At 41.3% G+C, this 14,196-nt stretch overlaps 1 long non-coding RNA gene across 2 annotated transcripts in view; it reads left to right on the top strand.

The window, feature by feature from the left end:
• Positions 1 to 14,196, top strand: part of LOC132534323 (uncharacterized) — a 131,134-nt gene that overhangs the window by 17,545 nt on the left and 99,393 nt on the right. For both annotated transcript variants that reach the window (XR_009546046.1, XR_009546047.1), the window contains exon 2: positions 8,100 to 8,191. This is a non-coding gene — a long non-coding RNA (uncharacterized LOC132534323). The remainder of the gene's footprint in view (positions 1 to 8,099; positions 8,192 to 14,196) is intronic.

Raw genomic sequence — 14,196 nt, forward strand, 5'->3', positions numbered from 1 at the left:
CAGAAGGGGGCCAGGTGGTAGCGCAGTGGGTTAAGTGCACATGGCACAGAGCACAAGGACCCTGGTAAAGATCCCCCCGGGGTGAGTAGCTTCCAGCTCCCCACCTGCAGGGGCATCGCTTCACAGGCAGTGAAGCACGTCTGCAGGTGTCTATCTTTCTCTCCCCCTCTCTGTTTTCACCCCCTCTCTTGATTTCTCTCTGTCCTATCCAACAGTAACAACAAAAACAACGGCAACAAAATGGGTTAAATAACACCAAGCCCCAGCGATAACCTTAGAGGGAAAAAAAAAGAGCAGATGATCCTTCACCAGAGAGGACATCCAGATAGTCAGCAAGCACATGCGAAATGCTCAGCACCACTTATTAGGAAGGACAGTCCACGCCACAGAAAGATACCATCTGCAATGCCTGTGAGAATGACTCAAACAGAAGAGAATAGCAGCAAGTGTGGAGAAAAGGTTGAGGGTGTGGAGAAAAAGGAACTCTTTTCCACTGTTGGTGGGAATATAAAATCCCACTTCTGGGTATCTACTGGAAGAGTATGGCATGATTGACTTTAAAGACTATACCCCCTCCTGTTTACTGCAGTATTATTTACAATAATTAAGATAAAGTACCCATCAGTAGATGATTGGATAAGGAAGAGATGGTATATATACTCAATGGAATATGCTTCTGCTACAAAAAGATGAAATTTTGCCATTTGAAGAATTATATGAGGAGAAATGAACCTGAAGGAGAAAGAAAAATAAAATAAGAGGAGGTGATTTTGCCCCTGTGTGCAGTATAGGGAAGCCAAGCAGACGAAGAGACAAAACAAAATAAAAAACCAGTGGGCACTGACAACTGGAAACAGGAGAGGAGAAGACAAAAGGGTGTGGAGAGGGGCTGGGCCTTAGGGGCTCAAATGAATGATGGTAAGTGTTCATTAACAAAAAAGATTTGATAAAAAAAGGAACTGGAAAATAAAGAGGACAAATATTTGGAGACACCACTGGATGTAGTAAAAAACACCTACTGAATTGCTTTATCATCTTTCTTCTTTGCTGCTGGGACCTGGCACATGCGCAGTTTCACTGCTCCTGGGTCATGTTTTTATTCCGATCAGTAGAGGGAGTGACACCAGGGTACCCTTCTTCCATTGCTGTGGTACTCATGTGCTGCTGGGGCTTGAACCTGGGCCGTGCACATAACATGGTACCCACTGTATCTGGTGAGCTATCTCTTACACTACGTTGTTGCCTTAACAGCATTTTGGCATCTCTTATATAAAAATAATTCCATGATAAGTAAAAATGAAGCAGAGAAATTCCACTATGGGGCAGAATACAGTAAGTAGCAATATCTTTATTTTAATTAATTAATTAATCAATATATTCACTTATTTCCCCTTGTGGCCCTGCCTTTTCTTTTTTTAATTAAAAAATTATTATTAGATAGAGACAGCCAGAAATCAAGAGGGAAGGGGGGGGATAGAAAGGGAGAGAGACAGAGAGACACCTGTAGTCCTTCTTCACCACTTGCAAAGCTTTCCCCCTGCAGGTGGGGACAAGGGGCTTGAACCTGGGTCCTTGCACATTGTAACATGTGCATTCAACCAAGTGCACTACCATCCAGCCCTGCAGTATTTTCTTTTCCTCATTCCACAACAACTTGAAAAAAAATTGAATATATAAACCACAATTGAAAAGCAATAAAGATCTGTGGAAAATAAGAAGACAAAACTCACTTTATAGAGATGAAAAAAAAATTCTCCTATGTATGTTGGGATTACTGGTCTTTGTCTTTCTTTCCCCTTTTTTGTTAATTGGGGGATATTAATAGTTTATAGTAAACACAGTTGTTAACACACAGGTAAAATTTCTCAGTTTTCTACAAAACACTCTCACTCCCTAGTCTGGGTCCTCCTCCACATCATGCATCAGGACCTGAACTTTCCAACCCTTCTCCCCAGAGTCTCATCTTTGTCTTTCATAGGTTATTTGGACTGGGCAGAGGGAAGAAGGAAGCAACAATTTGGGACTGTCACAAGGAATAGCCTGGGATAGCAGAGCCACAAACTCTCCATGCCGAGCCAAGTGCTAGGATGATGCAGGGTGCTGGGGGCTGGATTCTCAAGTCACAGTTGTTCAGTATTTGGAAGACAAAATACAACTAAAGGAACATTTGTCAAGAAACATGTGAGAAGGATCCTTAAGACCTTGCTCACATGTGGAAGGAAGTGAAAAGGTTAAGTTCAGACAGACTCTTAGAAGAGCAAAACCTCCAGGCCAAGGAGACAACAGTCTCACCATCAAAAACTCAAGAGGACTGTGCATGAGAAAGGAAGCTGCTGGAAGGAGGAAATTGCCAATAGCACATGACATGTCCCACTTGGAGCCATCTGAAGTAAGAGGTGGTCTATGGCCATTCACCCCTGAACACGCTCATCTCGTCTGAAGTCAGAGGCGTACTGACTGTCAGTCCAGCTCCAGCCCACTTCCATTTTTTATTGGAATTAGGTGATCAGTTTGTCACTTTATCAGCCTACAGAGAACAGAGGAATACTCTCTGGAGAAGAAGAATGATAATATAGGTACTATGTTTATTTTGTATGTAAAGGGCTAAAATTCTGTAAAATAAATCATTAGACCTGAATAGGTTGGGAGACAAGACCAATAAGCATAAGAGAAAAATAAAATTGATGCAGACTCACACAGTGTCTCTATCAGGCCAGGCTGCCATAACTAAGCAACACAGTGGGAGGCTTAAAACAATGGCTAGGGAGGCTGAGAGGTCCAAGATCAAGGAGCCAGTAGACTCAGTTGCTGGTGAGAAACCCCCCTTCCCAGCATGCAGATGCCCATGTTTGTGCTATGTCCTAGTATGATGGAAAAATGGAGATTGACAGGTGGATATATATATAGAGAGAGAGACTTCGTGAAAACTATGGTAGTTATACTTGGGGAGAGGGAGGAAAACTCCAGGTTGAGGGAGGGGAGAGCACGGAACTGTGGGGTTGGCTTCAGTGTGCAACTGTACCCATGTAATATATTTTTTCTTTATTAGAGGGATTGATGGTTTACAGCCCACAGTACAATACAGTCGTTGTAACACTTCTTAATTTTCCACATGACACTAATCCCCTACCTAGGTAGGTGTTCCTCCACCATCATGTTCCAGGTCCTGAATGCTCCATCACCAACCCACCCTGGGGAGGAGGGCTGGAGACTTCAGGCCCTGAAACTCTATTCTCTCTCTCTCTTTTCCTTTTGCCACTAAGGTGATTGCTGGGGCTCAGTGCTGGCAGTACAAATCTACTGCTCCTGGCTTACATTTTTTCCACTTTACTGGATTGGACAGAGAGAAATTGAGAGAGGAAGGGGAGATAAAGAAGGGGAGAGAAAGATAGGCACCTACAGACCTGCTTCACCACTTGTGAAGCATCTCCCCTGCAGGTGGAGAGTGGGGGCTTAAACCCGGGTCTTTGCGCTTGTTAAGCACAAAGCACTATGAGTGCTTAACAAGGTCCCTCAAAACTCTGGTCTCATGGTCTGGGAGGTGGCACAGTGGATAAAGCATTGAACTCTCAAGCATGAGGTCCTGAGTTCAATCCCCAGCAACACATGTACCAGAGTGATACCTGGTTCTTTCTCTCTCTCCTCCTATCTTTCTCATTAATAAATAAACAAATTCTTTAAAAAAAAAACCTCTAGTCTCTTACCACGAATACTCATTCTATCTTGGGATTTATTTATTTATTTTTTGCCCCCAGAGTTATCTCTTAGACTCAGAACCTGCATGACGGACCCATTGCTCCTGATAGATTTTTTATTTATTTTTATTTTTTTATTTTTTAAAAAAATTATTGAGCTAGGGAGAAGCTGAGAGAAAAGCATGAGGTAGAGAGGGAGAGTGAAGCAGATTGCTTGTAGCACTGCTTCACAGCTTATGAAGCTTCCCCCCCACTTCTGTTGGTGGGTACCAGGGGCTTGAACTTGGTTCCTTGTGCACGGTAATATGTATGGTCAACCAGGCACGTCAACACCCAGCTCCAGGCACCATCCTTGGTGTTTCATCTAATCCCAATTGTTTTGCAGAGCCTCACATCCTAATGCCCTCACATTGAGGACTTGGGCCTCAGCATAGACATTTGGGAGGGATATAAACATTCAAATCTTAGCACAAACTCCACTTCCAGTGTTTGAGTACTGGTGACTTTCAAGCCTCACCATTCTCCTCTTCCCTTCAGTCTTATACTTGGGTCAATTTTTAAAACAGCCAGGTGCTCACTCTACTAGCCTCTGTGGACAGTTCCAGTCATGGAAACTCTGACTCCTGCATGGAATCTTTCATGTCAGCTCCACCCTTTAATGACTGCAAGGCCAATCTCCTTTCTGTGCTCTCCTGGGTAATTTTTGGACTTGATTGGGAAGTGTCCATGTTCTGTTCAGAGTTCCTCGTTGTGAGTAATAAGTCTTTTCATTTCCTCTTTGTTTGATGTCATCTGCTGTTGGCAGCCATTTATTCTTTTTTCTTTCTTTCTTTCTCTCTCTCTCTCTCTTTTTTTTTTTTTTACTTTTTCTTTCATTTGATAAGACAGAGAGAAATTGAGAGTGAAATAGAAAGAGATATAGATAGGTAGGTAGGTAGGTAGATAGATAGATAGAATGATAGATAGCTACTTGTAGCACTGCTTCACCACTTTGGAAGCTTCTTCCCAGCAGGTGAAGACCAAAGTTTGAACATGGGTCCTTGTGCTTGGTAACACATATACTCACCCAAGAGTGCTACCACCTGGTCCCTTGAACTAGAATTTTAATACAACTGTTCATCCCACCATCATAGCACCAGTGGTTTAGCTACTGACATTATCAGACAAGGATTTGAAGTCAACTATTGCAAATTAAGTACAAAAAAGAAGCTGTAGAGGAAAGCAGACAAACTGACTCAAAAGGTGAAGATGTTTCTACACAGAATCAGAACCTATACAATGCAGGTAGACATTCAAAAATTGGAAAAGTTTTAGCGTCCAAGATTCAGAATTCACTGAATGACTTTGATATATATACCCTAGCCTACAGATGATGCGGTTAGTGGTTTCATTGATGACTGTATAGCGGCTACTCAGACTGAAGTGAAGAGAGAAAATGATGAAAATAATAGATCAGAGTACTAGACACATACTGGGAAAAAGCCGTAAAGTCTAGCATGTATCTAATTGGATTTGTAGAAAGAGAGGTGGGAGAAATAAGAAGACAATGTCTGAAGAGTTAAAGGACAACAAGGTTCAGAATCAAATCAAGACATCAGCTCACAGGTTCTCAAAGCCTGGTGAATCTTAGGAAAAACAAACAAACAAAACAAAACAAAAAGAAAATCACAAGGGTACATCACAGTAAATTGTGAGAACCAATAACTGAAAAAATTGTTAATAGTAGCTAAGAAATTACATGCAGAAAAACACCAAGGAGTTATGACTGACTTGTTAGTAGCAGTTATGAAAATCAGAAGTCAATAAAATGGCTTCTTAAGCAGCAAAATGACATGTGAGATACTCATTCAAATTCTACAGAAAGTGAAAATAGTGTTTCAGATTCAAGGACATTTGTATTCCTCTTCCCCTTTCCCTCCTTTTCCTGAACAATTTTATTCTGAAGCCATTAGGTAAGGCAGAGAAGGATGGTGTGTACATTGTGTTGGGAATAGTGTGGAAGGCTATCATGGTCCACTTCAGGTCACACAAACCCCCAAACTGATATCTAGTGCACCTCATGGGGGGACATGAGAAATGTGTGGGGAGGATGCCCATGTCATGTGTTGAGAACACATTGTTTTATTGACTGTAAACAAAAACAATTCATGAGCCATGTACATAATTAACCTATGTCTGGCATCATCGGCATACAACAGATTATAGCATAGGACATAAACTCACGAGGAATTATGAGAACTAAAAGCTACTTAAGAGAGTGTCTGGGGGAAACACAGCCCCTTTTTTTTTCTCCTTTCTCCCCCCCCCCCCCCTTTTCCATTTTTGACCTTCTGTTCTTGTCAGTGCTGTTTGGTCCTGGGGCCCATGTGTGAGGAAGTAGAATGCTGGTAAACTTTAGACTCGTGGCTCCTGATGTATGGTTGGCTAATAAGTTCCTTCTTTCTGTTCATTTTGCTACTGCAGAAGCCCCTAATAAACTTGCTGTTTTTATAAACTGCAAAAGTGCCTCCTAGTTTTTACTTTTTACAATACCCATGTGCTCAGAAGTCAGAGCAGGTCGATGAGGACACTCCATACTGTGGCAGGAAGATCAGCCTGGAACTCAGAGAGAGAGAGTTACAATGTAGAAAAAAAAGGTGAGGTGATCCTGGTTGAGAGCACACATTACAGTATGTGAGGACCTAGGTTTAAGCCCTTGGTTCCTCGACCTGCAAGGGGAATACTTTGCAAGCAGTGAAGCAGTGAAGCAGTGTGGCAGGTATCTCTCTTTCCCTCTCCCTTTCTTCCACCCTTCCTCTATCTTGATTTCTCTGTCTCTACCCAACAAATCATATATATATATATAAAAGAAAATGAAAAAAGTAGAATGGAGCCTAGGTTGTTGATTTAGAATAGAATATATTCAAGTGAATTCACATTTATTTACTTATATGTGACATTCAAATGACATATGCATATACATAAATATAGAATTTACTACATCAGCTGCATTTGTGCACACACATATTCTCTAGCTCTGTTCACAGAGTAGAGAGTAGAAACACCTTGTTGGCAATGGACATACTTATCATCTAGATTTTGGCTTTAAAGTAACTGTTTCTTAAAAAGGAACTAGTAATCTTTGGAGGAATGACTGATTCCAGGACTGGAGCAGATGAATCTGGAATACCTTATGCCAACATGCAAGGAAGTGTTCACAGACTGTTAGGGACATGTCAGAAGGGCATGGCAGCAACTTGAAGTGACTCCACTGGATCAACTAGAAAATAATCTGAAAATCAAAGAATGACTATGGATTATAACCTCCTGGATCAAGTAGGAAACCACATCAAAAGAGACATTGTAAAGTGGTAAACTTCAGTGAGGACCAGTAAAGTCTCAAGATACCTCCCCACCAAATCCTATTGGTTCAGTGGGGAAAAGAAGACTCATATACCCGACTTGAATGGAGTGATCAAAGCAACTATAGCCAGTCCTGGCGAACATTGCTCTGTGTCAGCTGATGAGATGTAAGGGGAAGTGTCACTTAGGTGATGTTTCTGCCCAAACTGCATAGTTGGAAAGTGGTGCTGACAGACCAACTACTGGGCGCACACACTGAGGGATATCCCATCACACATTGCAAGCATCAACTTCAGGAGAGCCTTAGGAGCTGTTCAGTATTGAAGGAGAATAAAGATACATGACAATTTAAGACAGCTAAGCTGGATTAAAGCACGATTCCTGTTCTAAAAACGTTGTTGACAATTTGGAACAACACAAATAGTTCCATAAGGTGGAAATACATCACTACTAGCTTCTTCATTTTGAATGTTATGCTGTTGGGAATACATGGTAAATCATGCCTGCTAATTGTTAAAGCCAGCAAACTAAGAGGCAGGTGGGGCCCCACGGAATCCTTTCAGCATTAGCGTAGGACAGTGGTATCGGTAGTCCTTGAAGACTATTTAAACATGGTTTTACAGGAACAGTGGTCCCTTGGTATCCAGCCTCTCTTTATCTGGGGATCCATGCATTTAGAATTAAATGGCTGGAGAATGGAAATAGGAGAGAAAGTAACTCATACCTTGGGTCTGCTGTTAAGTCTCTCCCTCTTTTACCTATTTTCAGTGTAACTTAGCTTTACTTACTGGCCCAAGACCAGAAAGTCAAGCTGCTACCAGGGCTTCCAGGAACCTAATAAAACAGCTGTTTTATTTTTATTTAAAAAAATTTTTTTTAGCCTATTCTGAAATGTTCTTTCAACATTACGCCAGGAAATTCTTTTACTTTTTAAAACAAATATATTTTATTATCTTTATTTATTGGTAGAGACTCTCAGAAATTGAGAGGGAAGGTGGGAGATAGAGAGGGTGAGAGACACCTGCAGCCCTGCTTCACCACTTTGATACTTTCCCCCTGCAGGTGGGGACTGGGAGCTCGAACCTGGGTCCTTAAGCATTGCATTGTAACATGTGCACTCAACCAGGTGTCGCACCACTAGGAGATTCTTTACAGTAAGTATATGCTAAAAGATTCAGAGGTATGAAGACATCAGGTTGGCAAAAAACAGTCTCTAATTATCCTAGAGGAAAAGTTCTTTGTGTTAGACTTTGTGCATTTCTGTGACTTTGTGTTTCCAAAACCTTAAAAGGCTAAAAATTAAAAAAAAAAAAAAAAAAGAAGGCATTGGTGTATTGCACCAAAGTAAAGGACTCTGGGGTGGGGGGTGGGGGGGGAGTGTTTAACTCCTGGAACAGGATGGCAGAGGAGGACCTTGGTGGGGGGGTTAGATTGTTATGTGGAAAACTGAGAAATGTTACACATGCACCAATTACTGTATTTTATTGTCAACTATAAACCATTAATCATTTAATAAAGAAAGAAAAAAAAATGAAGGCAAACTAAAGAATACATGTGGAGAGAGAGAGAAATTGCCAGGGAAAGTTACCATGAAAGTGGGGAGAGTCACCTGCAGCACTATTTGACCATATATAAAGCTTCTATTCTGCAGGTGGGGACCTGGGTCTTGAATGCAGGACCTTGAGCACTACAACGTGTTGGCTCTACCAAGTGTGCTGTTGCCTGGCTCCACTAAAGACATTTTTTTACTAACAAAAGTGGAGTGAATTTCTCAGCAGCAGATCCACACAACAAGAAGGACAAGGGCATGGATCTCAGGTGGGGACACAGAACTGGAGAATGGAGGAGAGCTCCACATGGGCAGATATAGTTGACTTTTAAAGCAAAGCCATTAACTAGGACTTACTGAATTTTTATTTTTATTTATAGCACATGTAGAAAATGCTTGCCAAATGAATGATGTGAGTCCTTTACTACCAGATAAAGCAGACTTTAAAGCTAGAGGTAGAGATGGAGGTGAATAAATTTCATCACAATAAAAAGGAAACATAAAAACGTTCAGAGCACAAAGTAGAAACTAATAGAACAATAAAGACAATAGGCAGAGCTGTGAGCACAGTGGGAGACTTTAACAAATCATCAACTGACTGGAAAAGCAGATACAGATAAACAAAAACAGAGGAAACTAAACCGCCAAATGAATTGACATTGCACTCATCCACTAGAGAATATGTGTTCTTTTCAGGTGCACATCTACTGAAATAAGACATCAACAGCCAAACCTTTCTTAACACATTCTTAAAGGTGGAATCATGCTGCATCTGATCGCTGACCAAAGTGAAGTTGAATTAGAAATCAACAATAGAAAGTTATTAGAATCTCAAATGTTTGAATCATCAGCAGATCACTTGTAAATAACATATGGACTAAAGTAGAAATCACACAGAAAATTATAAAATATTTTGTACTGAATTAAAATTAAAAAGACACTACATACAGACACCTGAGGTAAATTGCCAATGTGATGATTAAAGGGAAATGCATATTTGCAGAGGCATATACTATAAAAAAACAATAGCTCAGGGGCTAGGAAAATAGCTCACTGAGATAGTGTGCCTGCTTTGCCAAATGCATGATCTTGGTTAGAGCTTGGCCCTCACTGCATTGAGAAAGAGTCTGTGCTATGATCTTGGTCTCTCTCTCTCTCTCTCTCTCTCTCTCCCCTCCCTTAATTTCCTTCCTTTCTTCCTCTTAACTGTAAAAGAAGGGCAAGAACTAGAAAGAATAGCTTAAAACAAGTTATTTAAATTTCTGTCTCAAAAATTTAGAAAAAGTTTATATTTAAAATATTTACTTATTCCTTCTTTTATCAGTGAAAGGGAAGAGGTCTGAGTACTGCTGAGGTCTGGTTTGTGGTGTTGTTAGAGACTAAACCTCACTACTTTATAGCGAAGGCAAGGTCCTGGAGAGGCCCTCAAAAGAGCTTATGATGCTGTTCCTGACAGAAATCACTAGAGCTGGTAGAGAAAGGGGTCTGAGGTCTAGGCCCATTGTATCTACGAGGGAATCACTAGGGCCCCAGGTGATGGGGTGGCCTTGTAGTAACCAAAAAGGCCACCATGAAGTGAACCAGTCTCTTGCCTACTTGCAGCTGTTGTAGTTCCTTCTTTACCTGAGAAGCTTGGATTTTTCTCCCTGCTGTTAAACTGTTAAGTGTCATTTGTTGTTTCCAAGCTGGTGTTAAGTCTATTGGATCTGGGCTCAAGTTGGGGAGGAAATACACCTAGGATTTTAGGGGGGTTTTAAGTTAACCTTGAGTTTTATTGCATTTACTTGTTTGATGATTTTAATAAAGGTTGTCATGAGGATAATAATTCTCCTTTAGTTGACATATATATATATATATATTTGCTAGTATTTCTCTTGATCGATTGTATACAGTGTTCCTTCTAAAAATTATCAAGGGGTGACAAGGGCCCTGACGCTGCCAGAAGAGATTAGGAGATATATCTTTCTTTTTTCTTTCTTTTTATTTTTTTTTTATATATATGTCTTTCTTTTGTGTAGTTAGTTGAGTAGGTAGAGTGATTGAGGGAAGTGAAGTAGGGGGTAGGAGAAGAGGGTTTCTAAGCCTAAGTGATAAACATTTGATTAGAAAATGTATGGTGCCTTCTTCAAGCCTTTCTACTGGATTGCTGAGATTATTGGGTCTAATCACAGAGGACTATTAAGCACTTTTACTTTGAGGTGTGCAGGTGCCCCTAACTTATGGATACATGTATTCTCGTACCCAGACTATGTCTATGATCTGTAACTTTGTTAGAGAAAGCATCCTTTGAAATGGAGCTGGATAGTTCCATGTGATAGTCTCACCAGATTACTGGAATTGGAAGGGTGACATCTCTGGCTTGGCTTCTCTGGATACAATGGGAAGCAAAAAGGCAGTGTCAGCCCCATGTAATTCTCTTACAAATTTAGTAATGGTTTACAAGAGTAGAAGGTTCCACAGCAGACCCACCACCAAGTTCTGAACACCCCTCCACCCACCATCATAGTTGTCACAAGTCTTATAGACACTTTGGCTACTCCAGCAGAGCAAAGTCAATGGCCATCATTGGACACCTAGATGAAGAAGTTATGGGATATATACCAACAGGACTATTACTCTGCAATGATAAGAGATGATATTGTGTCCCTTGGAACAAAATGGATGGGACTGGAGGTGATTATTCTGAGTGAAGTAAGTAAGGAGGTGAAAGACATATGGGAATATTAGATAATTGAAACACATGGTTCTTTTTCAAGGTTTCTATGACTTTCCAAGACCCTTGTGATTCCATATGAGCCTGAGAATAAGTACTATTTTTTAAATATTTATTTATTTATTCCCTTTTGTTGCCCTTGTTTTTTAAAAAATTTTAATATTTACTTATTTATTTTTCCCTTTTTGTTGCCCTTGTTGTTTTTTATTGTTGTAGTTATAATTGTTGTTGTTACTGATGTCGTAGTTGTTAGATAGGGCAGAGAGAAATGGAGAGAGGAGGCGAAGACAGAGGGGGAGAGAAAGATAGACACCTGCAGACCTGCTTCACCACCTGTGAAGCGACTCCTCTGCCGGTGGGGAGCAGGGGCTCGAGCCAGGATCCTTGCAGTCCTTGCGCTTCATGCCACTTGCGCTTAACCCACTGCACTACCACTCGACTCCCCCTATTTTCTTTTGTTCGTCTCTGTGAAGGAAAAAAGAGGTTCTGAATGGGGGAGACAACATAATAGTTATGCAAAAATGAACAAACCCCTTTATGTCTGAGGCTCTGAAGTCCAGGTTCAGCCTCCCATTCACGTTGATAAGACAGAGGTGAGCAGTGCTCTGATCTCCTGTTCTCCGTCTCTCTGTATCTCTCTTTCTGTCCCCCACCCTCTGTCTTACTAATAAATAAAATAAAATATATTTCTAGAAAAGCAATTAAGTTTTGATAGAATTGCAGCCAATTTATAGGTTGCTAAGGATCATATTTGAAATTGTTGAAACACAGACATTAGATCGGCTCTTTATGGATGCATAACTAGCTGGGAGAATTTGGATACGCTAAAGTCTTGGTTATGCTTTGTTCTCGGGGTGGAAGTGTTAAGTCTAAGGATCATGAAAGAACTGAGCAGAGATGCACATGGCACTTCAATTATACCTGTAATGTTTTATGTCTTTGAAAGAAAAAAGGGAAGCAAAGTTTGTTAAAATCATCACCACTGAGCAGGTGGTGAATGGATACTTGCTATTTTGTTCTCTACACTTTTCTGTCGTTTTGAAAATTCTCATTATAGAAAAGAGAAATGAAACAAGTGTCTTTGACAAGCTGGAGGAGTAGACTTAGGAGGTGGGAAGGGGTTGATGGGGTGGGAGTTGGGGTGAGGAGAGCCTGGAGGTCTCAGCTTCAGAGGCAGGGGGGCTGTTCGCCCGGGTGGGCCAGCCTGGGTGAAGCCCACCCAGTGGCTGTGAGGAGACAGCAGTAGGTTCCCCTGTACTATCACCTCTGTGACCCTCCATCTGCTCCAGCCTATTAAGGAAGTTCATTGAAATACAATCAGACATGCCTTGGGGCACCATCTCCTCTCAATTTATGTCACCCCCAGGTTAAGGTCAAAGGAACTGAGGTCCAACTAAAAAGCTCACTTCGATGGTGTGCTGTTTTTACATGTACATGACCTATGTTCAAGCCTGCCTGGTGCCCATCACACCGAAGGAAGTTTTGGTGCTATAGTCTTTCACACACTTACTTTTTCTGCCTCTACCTTCTCTCTCTCTCTCTCTTTCCATATATATTAAAGCCAATGGAATTGAAACCAGAAGAGAATCAATATCATGACCCAGGAAGTGGTGGTGTGGCAACATTGTAGACTCTCAACCATGGGGTTCTAAGTCCTAGCCCTTACATAGCATATGCCAAAGTGATGCTTTCATTCTCCCTACTTCCTCCACTCAAAAATTAATAATGATAATGATGATGACGTTAATAATAAGATTCCCATCTTGTCCAAGTACTCACCAGAAGAGTGGTGAAGTATTAGGAAGAATTCTTTCCACAGTGCTAAATAGCTCTTCTCTGAATTGAGCAAGGCCCGTGAGAGAACATGGACTTACTTTTGCTCTGAGTCCTGAGAGCAGAGAGCAGGCTGGTTCCAGAGAAGAGCTTCTGTAACCCCAGACTGGGCTTTAGGTTGTAAAGGAAGCTTCTGGCTGGAGGGTAAGAGGCAATGGCACTATGGAGTAGAGGTGAGGCCTTCACAGATAAACTCCAGCAGAACTCTCACATGAACAAGGGGCACACAGATCCTTGATTTATTTATTTAATTTATTTTAAAATATTTTATTTATTTATTTACTTATTTATTATTGAATAGAGACAGAGAAATTGAGAGGAATGGGGAAGATAGAGAGGGAGAGAGACAGAGAGACACCTGCAGCTCTGCTTCAACACTTGTGGAGCTATTACCCTGCAGGTGGGATCCAGGGGCTTGAACCTGGGTCCTTGTGCACTGTAATGTGTGTGTTTAGCCAGGTGCACCACCACCTGGCCCCTGATCCTTGATTTATTAACTGAACAATCATTAGAAAGCAAGCATGTGGTAGACAAAATGGGTCTCCGTAAGACACCTGTGACTCAGTGACTGACTCACATGACAGAGGAGAATGTGTAGTTGTGGAGAGCATAGTATATTACCCAGGGGCCCCAGTGTAGTCACAGGGATGCTAGAATATGAGAGAGAGAGAGAGAGAGAGAGAGAGAGAGAGAGAAAGAGGGAAGAGAAGATAGAACAAGAGGAGCAGAAGATGGAGACTTTGAAGGTGGAGGAAGTAGGCAGCTGGGGAGCTAGCAGAGTGGTTCTGCTTGAGCTCCCAGGTTTAGTCCCCATCATTACCATAAGCTAGAACTGAGTAGTACTCTGGAAAAAAAAGTGTTGAAGACAGAGGAATGGCCACCAGCTAAGAAAAGGAAGCAGTTTCTAGAAGTAGGAAAAGATGGGGAAATAGATTTTCTCTTGCAGCCTCAGAGGGTTTGTGGTCATGCCAACACCTTGATTTGTGTTCAATGATCTTGTGACATCCAGAGCCATTAGATACTGAATTTGTGATTTTTTTTTAAAAAAATTTATTTATAAAAAG

This window comes from Erinaceus europaeus, chromosome 18, assembly GCF_950295315.1.
Source record: "Erinaceus europaeus chromosome 18, mEriEur2.1, whole genome shotgun sequence".
Lineage (NCBI taxonomy): Eukaryota > Metazoa > Chordata > Mammalia > Eulipotyphla > Erinaceidae > Erinaceus > Erinaceus europaeus.